At 39.0% G+C, this 11652-nt stretch overlaps 1 long non-coding RNA gene across 2 annotated transcripts; it reads left to right on the forward strand.

Annotated features, from left to right (window-relative positions):
* The first annotated feature begins 1936 nt into the window (after positions 1 to 1936).
* Positions 1937 to 8868, forward strand: LOC109037815 (uncharacterized). 2 transcript variants are annotated; one of them, XR_011899311.1, is made up of 3 exons: positions 1955 to 2647; positions 3051 to 3303; positions 4394 to 8868. It is a non-coding gene; the product is annotated as an uncharacterized lncRNA (long non-coding RNA). The 2 variants fall into 2 exon arrangements; XR_002009501.2 differs by having other exon boundaries at positions 1937 to 3303.
* Positions 8869 to 11652: the final 2784 nt, after the last annotated feature.

Consider the following 11652-nt stretch of genomic DNA (forward strand, 5'->3'; position numbering starts at 1 on the left):
CATCGCTCAACGCAATACGATCAACAGAGGCCATCAGTGCGATCACGTATACACCTAGCGATTAATCGCCGCGATCAGCGCTAATTGTTAATGTTATTATAACCTTAAAATGATCAGTATCTTATCTAGTTGATCATATTGATAACAGGATAGTCGTAAGTACTGTGCCCAAAAGACTAGTGCCTTTTTTTAATTGAATGAAGATGAAGATTTTCAACTGAATAATGTTTCCTATTTCTGAAGTTCTGGTGCCTCTCTTGAATAATAAGTGGCTAATGAACGGACACACTTCTGCTGCAATTTTAACAATTTTCGCATCAAATGTAAAAATAAACATACTATAAAACTAATTGACGAGCACCTCGAAGACAGAAGAACGTAAACAAAAACACATGTAGACCACATGTACTGGTGGATTTCGCATCCATCAAGAATAAACAGGACTCAACAAATGCATCTACTCGCCCAAAAAGTAGGATTGAATCCTACTTTGGATTCAATCGCGGCGATTGGAGAAATTCCGAGAATTTCACTCGCCCGTCGCGGCGATTGACCGAATACACCTGCGTTTAAACGCCGCGATTGCAATCGCGGCGATTAATCGCCGTGTGTATCTATATAGCCTTCACTTTATTCGCGAAGACATCGGTGAAGGCCTGATGGATTTTCGGAGTTTCACATCTGTCTATACTCTCGCTATACAGGTACTCTAGAATTACCCGATGCCCAACGCTCGGCGTTGTTCGACTTCCGTTGGGATTGCCCGATGTCAGGACATGTTTACCAAACGGAAGTCAACAAGTCATCGGTCTCAGGAGGTAGTTGAGAGCGTTGAGCCAGTTGAGCTAACCTCTAAAGGCCTGTATAGACGATCAAATTCCGAACCAATTCCGATCAAAGTAGACATGCTGATGACTGGTGGTCACCATCTACCATCAAATTTTGACGGGCCGCACTTTTTTGATCAAAGTGAGATCAGACAGGAGTGCCATCATTCATCATTTCCTGCCACAGGAAACGTTTCTGTCAAGTTTTCATTTTAAAATTAAGCAAATTTTTTTCAATCACCTCTACTATTGGCTAGAGGATTGGCGGCGAAATCGGGACAAGTTTGAATTCAAATGTAGGGCGGGAACTAATAAATAAAATTGCGGAAACAAAGTATTTTAGGTTGATTTCTGCCCAAATTCAGGTACACACCCATATTTTTTTAACTTTAGGTTAGTTTCAGTCCGTCGTCGACCGATTAATTTCATTTGGGAGTAACGTTGATCTGGAACTGTAACGGCCTGTTTGAACCTGCAGAACCACCATGAGCAGAAGAAAAACTATAACTTTATCTGAGATTACTGCCTGTTACCGAGCAAAAGTGGGTGTATTATATTAGGACGCAGACCGAACTTTCTTAGTATATTCGTTTTAGGAATTTAAAATACGTTTCAAAGAAGAAATGTGCAAAAATCAAGAGGACAAGTTCAAATCAAATTTCCGTTTGCCGCCATGCTAGCCAATAGTAGAGGTGGTTGAAAAGAAGCTTCATTTTTTGCTTTTAGCCCTCCGTCTTTATGTCTTTGGGTGTCACATTCAAAACACAACAATTTTTAGTCAACAGAGACGACCAACAACGCGTTTTCCAACGGGTAAAGGCCTCTATAGACGATCAAATTCCCGAACCAATTCCGATCAAAGTAGCATCAAAGTGTCGGGAGTCATCAGTCTGAAATTCATAAATTTGCTTAATTTTAAAATGAAAACTTGACAGAAACGTTTCCTGTGGCAGGAAATGATGAATGATGGCACTCCTGTCTGATCTCACTTTGATCAAAAAAGTGCGGCCCGTCAAAATTTGATGGTAGATGGTGACCACCAGTCATCAGCATGTCTACTTTGATCGGAATTGGTTCGGAATTTGATCGTCTATAAAGGCCTAAAGTCAACTGTCACGTGATATCCGTTAGCGTTGAGAGGCCCAACGCAAACGGAAAGTTAACTTCGACAATGCCTAACTCTCTGTGTAACCTCTGTTTTCGTTTTCTTCCTTATTACGTAAAGTGATTGGGGCTTCATGTTAGTAGCGAAATTGCTGGCAATGCAGTCATTTGAGTTTTTCGATTCCTCTGCAGGATTTGTTTGGAATCTTGTCCTACCATCTGTTAAAGTTTACCCATGTGAAGTTGCTATCGTAGAGTGTTTTGCTTTCTTGAAGTTATTTGTAACTGCTCTTTCCATGTCATTGGACACCTTGTACACTTATCTTTACATGATATCTTTCTGCTTACATGCTAGAGATCTGATGTTTGATCTCACCAGCTGATTAAAGGCAGTCAAAACAGATGATCCTGCAGGAATCATCTGTCCGTTTAAGTGTTAGTAAGCATTTCTCTCAATATGTAAGTAGTCCTGATCGCTTTCTCAGTGGCTTGTCGCTACTTTGTTCGCACACATTGTTGAATACCCCAACAACTGTAGGTGAGAAATCAACCATTGAGGAGAGTATTAAAGTCCTCAACAAGGAAGCTGAACCACTGAATATTTCTTGAGAACTAAGGTTGTGCAGACGGACCTGCAAGTTTGCCTGGTTTCAGGAAATCTTATTGGCAGGCTTTGTAACAAGGCTTTCAGTGGAAGCAATCGCAACAAAACCTTGGTAACTATCAATATTATTAAATGAGTTAGATAGCATCTCAGGAGATTCAATCGTGCTCTGCGTCAGAGCTCAGTACTGAGACTTCCGCTGACTGTGTTCATTCTTTGACACTTTGTCCAAAGAAGTTAAGTCCTATTCTACAGAAATTTTGGATGAAAATCTCATATTTTGTATACTCTTTGAAGTACTTAGACCAACGAAACTTCTCTTACTGAAAATTAATTATGAATGAGAATATTCAGATATGAGGCTGTTCATTAAATATATGGCGCTCAATTTTGGATTGATCCCTCTCCTTTCCCTCTGATAATGCTTTTGTGACCTACGGGCCCCACTTACGTCAAGACATAACGGTGTGATGCTAACCCAAACACCCATATGAATGCATGTCTAATATTTTCAGAACTGCCTCTAAGATGAAGAAGAAGCAACTTCAATTTTTACTTACTTATACTGAGGGTAGGCCCTACTCATCTGGGGTTGAAGGCAGAATGTGTCCAGCTGGCATTGATGGCGTTGCAAACCATTATAGAACATTGCTATAGCAGGAGATAAATTCAGCTCTTCATACAAATTATTAGTGATGAAACTTCCATGTTAACATCGAAAAATAATATTGAATCAATGCTGAAAGCGATAAGCAATGGCACAGAAAGGTAAGTGAAAATGTATCAAATTGATAGCTCATAGTGCCGATGAAAAACCACCAGCACACTTTGCTTTTGTCAAAGGACAAAGGTATTCAAATATTGCACTTACACAATGTTACAGCCACTTAACTTGGAGCCTAGTTGCAGGAGAATATAAAATTAAAATGAAATGACCTTTGATCTGTTAGTACCAATCTGTCCGCGGGTAATATCTTGACCATAGCAACACAACACTTTCAGATGATCAAAACTTCCTGGATACATACATAATTTCATAGTCAATAGATGAAAACCACGAATTATCACAGGCTCCCAATATTATTCCCATTCGAAATAAACTAAAAAAAACCTAATACATCTCATAGAAAAGGAGAATACTGAATACTTAATGGAAAAATTGTCAATTGTCAGGACATATTATTTACTTATTTAGTTTATACAAGGCGGATAAAGAATGAGACGACCCTCCCTGCCGAGATACGGCAAACGAGTTTCACCGAAAAACCTTCAATTTTCTGCACAAACCACAAACCGTTGAGAAGCTGTTTGTGAGGTTATAAACACAGTTTTGATAACATAGATAAGGGCTGAAATACTGATAACAATAGTGCAATCATGAAAGAAATAGACTATTTCTTTCATATTTCATGAAATAATTAATTTTTTCTCAGCCAGATTAGTTCGGTACTAGAAATTCATATTCAAAGCTATTCACTCGATCCAGGTTCTCTAATTTTCGTGTCACTTTCATAGTTCTTTCGTCAAAAGTTCAAAACTTGGAAAATCTGTATAAGTTGTACCTATACCTATTTATCGCATCGTGTTTCTTTTACAACCAATTAGTATCAATCAATTTTTTGTTCTTTACGCTCAAACTGTATAGTACTTGAATTCATATCATACTGTTTGATGAGTGGATAAAAATTGAGGAGTTGAATCATCGGATTCTTCAGAAAGAAACATCTTTTAATTGCTTTGAGAAAATACCTGTCACACTTCAACTCAACAATCCGCAATGTATAAATTTTTGCTCACTCTTGTTTCTTACTGGAGGTTCGCCTTCTTGGGCCCTAATATTCTGGATCTATATGTTTAGATGAGTGACATCATTATAAGAGCCAAAGATTCAACCAGCAATTCCTTGATATTCATTCACCTATAACTCAGTAAAGGATTCAGCCACCCTCAATTAAGAATGAGAGGTCATATTGATGGTGCAAGTGTGTTCACAAGTTTTTAACTTTAATACATCACAATTGTATACAAAAATGTTGAATTTCCTTTCCCTTCTTTAAAGTGATTAATCTTGTATACTGTAAGTGAAACTTTATCTCGCTCAGAAATTTCTTTACAGCCAATAATTGTTTTACTGTTCACAATTTTCTCTTAGAGAGGAAAATGAGCTTCATCCAATGAACTCCGACTCGTCCAAGTGATTGTGAAAATTTTGGAACTAACCAGATATTCTTGTGAATAACGCGAATGACACATTTTTCCTCTGTGTATGGGCATCATTGAAAAAGCTTATGTTATTTATCATATTATTTCTTTGATCTCCTGTAAGAAAGTGACACATTAGGCTTTAAATTTTTTCATGATGCTGCTGATCAGCTTCTCACCGTTTTTGCAATTGGGGGAAAATTACAAATCAAATGAGATTTGACTTGCTCTCAGTATGCTTATTGAAGAAAAAAAAAAAGCAGGGCATCTCGGTTTTTGTGCAATATGATCGACAGTCTCCTCGTCAAAGACATCTAGGCATCCTTGATCAAATGAAGCTATCAAATGGCTAAGGCCGGAAACTTTTTCTTTAAATAAAAATGGCTCTCTTGTATTTGATGGGATGAGTGAACTCCGATTCACCAGCTTAGCTATATCAATTACCTGCGGGCTACTGGTAAGTATTTCGAAAAAAAGTCTCTGACCTCGTCCATTTGATTTTAACTCTGAAATCTCTAGTAAGTAGGTAGTACCTGCTCCTGCCAATGCTTTCAAGCAGATGTTACTTACTTATCACTTGGTCGACTTGAGGAAAGTGATGGGTTACAAAAATTGCAGAATCCACTGCTGATTTTAAAAGTAGCTATTGAAATACTCATGCTTTGATTCTATCATGCCATCATGTTTCGCGATGGGAATGAAGATAGAAATGTGATGTATAGGTAACAATCAAGGAAAATGGGGCTCAAGGTGAAAGCACACAATTTTCAATTATCAAAAACAATGACCAAAGTTATCACTCTAAGCCCAATTCACATGCACTATCAGTCTTTTTATCCAACATATCTAATTTGACGAAAAGTTGGATAGTGTGATACTGACGCGATAAAAGACAATTTGATGAAAAACAGAACAGAAGCTTGAATGTGATGTCACATTCAACGTGGCGCCTCCAATTGGATGGAAAGCTGGACGCAGTGGCGTGCGGTGGGTTCAGTGACAGGGCAAGCTGTAGCGTTCGCCATCGGGGGGGGGGGGGGGGGTTAACGTAGTCTCTTTCCCTTCCTCCTCCCCCTAGCCTCCCTAGAAAATTCTTAAAATTTTACTCTATATGCTCTGTTTTTCGGATGAAATCTGATGGAACGTCTTGAAGAATTGTGGCTTTATTTCTTTCTCTCTTACCTACTTATGATTTCGTTTACTCAACTTGTTTCGATTGTTATTGATCATTGGAGGACGGCTCCATGCTCTTAACTCCTAATTTTGCTATAAGAGTTTTTTGAGTTACTTAAATTTCCCCAAAAATCAGTTTTCTGCATTTAGAACATGACTCAGAATCATCTAATTCATCAGCTATTAGATCCAAGTGAGCGAAATTTTATAGAATTTAAGGGCATTTGCTGCGGAGGAGCAATTACAACCGCGACGGAAAGAGGGAGCAAGATAGCGCATCGGAGGCAGAAGCAGCGCGCTGCGGTGGCGAGCCAAGAGATGGCCAAGAGAAGCGAGCTGCGATCGCGCAGCGAAGGGCTCGGACTCGGAACGTACCGCTCTACCCGCCCGCCTTGATTCCGCCGCCGAGCAGTGGCTCTCCGCTCAGCTGATCGCAAGCGATTCTCCAGCGCATGGGTTGGCCTGTGTTCGGGCCGCGCAGCGCGCTGCGCCACCTCCATCCGCCCAGCCGCTTTCCCACTGCTGTGGCTCTACACGTATTTCTGTCTCTCTCTTTTTCTATTTTTAATGCAATTTACTTACTGAACACCTTTTATAAATTATATTTGCTAAAATGTTCAACATGAAATAGGTGTAATTTTCTTCTTTCGTTTGAAATCTTTGGGCAAGCAGTGCTTGCCTTGCTTATCCGGACCGCACGCCACTGGCTGGACGGAAAGTAATCGAATGAAATTTTTTTTGCGTTCAACTTTCCATCCTACGTTTCGTCCAATTATGCTGGATGAAAATTTTGATAGTGTGAATTGGGCTTTACCTATTTTCTGTTCCCCTTCTAAATACCTCCATGAATATACGATTCAAACTTTAGGTCCTTTTCTGCCGAACTCAATTACACATGGACTAAGTATTTAGGTAATGTAGATGCACCAAACTTGAACCGTAGGAAATAGATTCAAAGGTTTATTCCTCTACAATGATGAGGACCAAGTTTGAGGATTTTTTGCAACATTAAAAATATTTTGACAGAGAAAAATTTAAGGCTCTTGTTTAATGCGAAACTACACCCAAGTCATTTTTTCCACAATGCACCTAGCATTGATAATGATTGCAAGGATCGAAAAGCTTCAGCTATAATTTAATAAATAAATCTTTCTTAATACCTTGGTGTCATGTATTCACATATTCCTACTAGAAGTAATGCACTTTATTGCATTTCTGTCAAACTATTCGTTCAAATGATGATACTGCGACGTTGCTTACAAGTTTCTAGGAATTTTAAGGAACAATGAGTCAAAATTGCATCACGACATCAAGTCTAATGATAGTAAGATCGTGTCAGTAGTTCAGCATCAATATTGCTGGATGAAAACCCAGTTTGCTTATGAGGAAAGCATCAGTATTTGCTGCTCTCAATTCGAACTTTATTAGGTATTGCGCAACATGTATGAAATGATAAGAAAAGAGGAACTAATCTAGCCATCATAACCAGAGACAAATCATGATGGGTGGGTAACTTGGCAAAATGTAAAGTATGTAATAGTAGTGTAACAGAATAGAAAGGAGAGCGATGTCAATGACTGTGAAGAATGGCATGGATCTATCAGCCTTCACAACATGGCAACGGTACTATGATCTTCCTGGCTAAGATTCTCACTGATACTTCTTGCATCCTTGGAAGCATTCTGTTTTGACACAAACAGAAGCTTCACGAAAATTCAAATGAGTAGCTTTTTTCCATAAAGGAAAAATATGTAAAATATACATTACAAAAATATAGACAAAAATACGAGTGATAAGAGGAAATCAGTTTCAAAAGCGCGGTGTTTACGTTGAGATAGTTGAGAGGTGACACTCCTTGGTGTACGTTGTTTGTCGTTTGCTGCATCTCAGCAGGAAGCAAAAACCATAAAGAATGGTGGTCGCATTTCGTACCCTCTGGACGTCACACGGTATCGGGTACATCGGGTACATGAGGTGCGTTGTTAAAGTCCACAACTGCCCAACGAAAATTACCCGCTGAGCGTTGAGCTCAACGAAAGCGTTGGTAAATTCTGGTGGATTTACCCGTTTTCCAAGATGGCTGCTCAGCAAACTGCCCAACAGCTCAGCGAGGTTTTCGGCTGCTGTGGACCGCTGCCGAGTTTGCTGGATTGTTGTAATGTTATTGTTTACATCCATAACCGCCATTTTTTCGCACTTCTTCGCCACATGTCCGTCACCAGACTGACTTGCAATTGCTTGTAATCGTTTATTGCGTCAATTTCGTAATAATGTGGGTGATAATGAGATTTTTAAATGTTAAAAATATTAAATTTCAATAAAACTTAACCTCCAAATCCGCAGAATCCGACGGGAATTTAACAACGACACCTCGATTTTCTCCCGTCTGTTGAGCTGACGTCGTCGTTGAGATGACGTCAATCCTGCTGAGATTCGGCCATTTTTGTTGGGCAGTAAAAGTAATTTAACAACGCACCTATTGGCCGGCCGAGGCCGGGGGAGTCGGCTCAACTAGCTCAACCTCGAATTGCATGGCAAAAGCCGTACCCTCCTGACGTCACAGTGCTTCAAGATGGCAGCCAAAATCGAAATGCGACCACCATTCTTTATCCGCCTTGTAGTTTATATTTATTTGGAGGTTAATTACGTCACGCGACGTCATCTACATCGGCGTGCATCGGCTTCATCGACATAGAGTACAATAGAGTCGCAAAGTACTGGATCGCCGATGAAGTCACTTTTCGAGGCTGTTTTGTCCACTTCTCCGGAGACTAGTGTGCGGCGACTAGCGATGACGCATACGCAGAGACTCGCGCTCAGCGCTCCCCACTCCCGACAGTCCCGACTCGGCTCCGTTCGTCGGCTAGACACACACTGAACCAGCTAAAATAAGTAGGCCGGTAATAAGTCTGAAATTGAGTCCATATATGAATATTATCTCGGAGTAACATACATTAATGGATTCATTATGGCTTTGAATATCTATTTCAAGCAAAATTTGCACAAATTAATACCGATGGAATTAAAAAAAGTCGAAAAAACACAAGCAGTCGTTGATTTCTCCATAAGCCACCGTGTAAAAAAATGCCGGTTGGTTCACACTTGGTATAAGTCAGAAATTAAATTCCTATATGAATTTTATCCAGGAGTAATATACATCAATGGATTCATTATGACTTTGACTATCTAATCATAGCAAAATTTGCACAAATTAATATCGATGAAATTAAAAAATGTCGAAAAAACACGGGCAGTCGTTGCTTTTCCCGTAAGCCGCCGTGATAAGAAATGCCGGTTGGTTCACACTTGGTGTAAGTCAGAAATTAAATTCCTATATGAATTTTATCCAGGAGTAATATACATCAATGGATTCATTATGACTTTGACTATCTAATTATAGCAGAATTTGCACAAATTAATATCGATGAAATTAAAAAATGTCGAAAAAACACGGGCAGTCGTTGCTTTTCCCGTAAGCCGCCGTGATAAGAAATGCCGGTTGGTTCACACTTGGTATAAGTCAGAAATTAAATCCCAATATGAATATTATCCAGGAGTAATACACATCAATGGATTCATTATGGCTTTGACTACCTTTAAATAGTAAAATTTGCAAAAATTAATGCTGATTGAATTATAAAATACCTAAAGAACACAAGCAGTTCTTGATTTCTCCATAAGCCGCCGTGTTACAAAATGCCGTTGGGTTCACAAATGGTTCACTATTTTCGGAGCACACGCGGCTCGGAAACGCCTGTTCATGGATTGGCTTCATCGCCGCTCCAGTACTTTGCGACTCTATTGTACTCTATGTTCATCGAACTCCGGAGTACGATTGATCCATAGAGAAAAAAAAAGGAGGTGTTTGCATTTCGGGCATCTTGGACTTTTTCATAGAGTATCTATAGCTTTGATGACGTCATTGGGTACAGCGACGTTTTTATCCTGTCGATTTTCTTGGAAATGGTGTAATTTAAGGGAAAAAGTCATTCTATAAAAAGTGCTTGAAATTATATAAAGAGTTGATTTAAGTAAAAAAATCGGACATTATGGTCCGTTTTTACAGCGTCAACATAACCCTCAACGAGCGTCTTGTTTACATTGATGACGTAGGTGGGTACAAATCCCCAAGATGCAAACACCTCCTTTTTTTGTTCTCCCAGTTATCAACTGGAGAGAACTTTCCTTTCACTCTGGGCCCTTTAATCAATGTAAAATCTCGTAAAATCTCGATCGCTAGTGAGATTTTCCTCTGTTCTCATGTAAAAAATCGCTTGAAAGAGCGATTTTTTGTATGTGTGAGTGCGCTCCCATAAGATCTGATGTAACCGCTTATCGTATTAGTGCGTATTTTACAGGGGTTTTTCGAGACTATCGATAGTCGCTGTTCGATACGTCGATTCAATTCTAGACATACCAACCCTTTCCTACAAAATACCCTGTTCCTTCTGAGTTTCCTTAACTTTGCCTTCTTTAACTCCGTTTCTAAATAAACTGTATTAATTATCTGAAGTTCTTTATATCTTAAAGCTTCAATTTCCAATATGAATTTCCTAACTTTTTCACCATTTTCCTAATAAAACAAAATTTGCGTATGTACTTTTTACCCTTGTGTTTAGCGCTTGTTTCATTTGTGCGTCAGCTTTGATACAATGGCGGATTGTTTACGTTCATTTTATAGTTGAGCATTTTCCAATTTTTTCCTTTAAATCTCTTTGAAAAAGTCCCAAAATGACTTAGCACTCTTTAAATAAGTAATTCACCCCTTCAACTTAACATTGATGGTACTTTGGATGGTTCCACCTTTTGCAGTGAGAGAAACTGAATTGCCGAGTTTCTGAGCTAGCTATGGCTGGCTCCTTGGTTTGTCCGTGTCCTTCGGTTTGATTTGTGATTTGTGCAACTTCCTTAATGGATAATCTTACTTATCAAAATACTCTTTGACTGTGCGTGGAGTGTAATTTTGTCTTGAGTCTTGACAGCATTAGCACCATGTGAATCAAAATTTCAATCAACTCCATTTTTGCCGCAGGGTAGGGATCCTTTAGCTATCCTACCGCTATCAGAGTGCTGTCGAGAAACTAATCACAACTGTCGGTATGTTCTGTTGAGCAGTTATGTAAATATAAAACGGTTGTATTTGTTAGTCAATTTCTTTTGTATGTGAACAATAACTGAATGTCCAGAATTCCAAACATCTGACTGTATCTATGTCGGAAATATTTATCAAGGTCAGAGTTTGTGAATCCTTGGCAGCAGTTAATGAATTTCCCCTAAGTAACAACTTCGCTCAACAAAGTTTGGTAAGTAAGTACAGCTCAGATCCACCATCGTACACACATAATTACATATTAGTTTAAAATCAGTGCGAGTAATGTTTTGAGGGTAAAGTGTTCTCTATTCTCCAACATTTATTAGCAGGGGTGCGAATTGCGCGGAGGCTGAGAGGTACTTGTTATTTTTCTAGATTTTTCAGATTTGCAATTTTTGTGGAATACTTACTGTGACTTTGGCACACATTCTAAAATTAACAAGAAATTCCACAAAAGTTTGATCAGCGCGTTGTGCTGACCTTCTTGCGAGAACCTAGCCCGAAGCTGAAAATTGCAGAGGCATGAAACAATGTTCACTTTGGTTTGTGAGATTTTCTTATAAACTTGGCATCCTCATATTTGTCCGACTTTTACCAAAATAATCTTGAAATTATCTCTCCCATCACCACATAGCAACAAAATTAGCATA

The sequence above is a fragment of the Bemisia tabaci genome, chromosome 2, assembly GCF_918797505.1.
Source record: "Bemisia tabaci chromosome 2, PGI_BMITA_v3".
NCBI lineage: Eukaryota > Metazoa > Arthropoda > Insecta > Hemiptera > Aleyrodidae > Bemisia > Bemisia tabaci.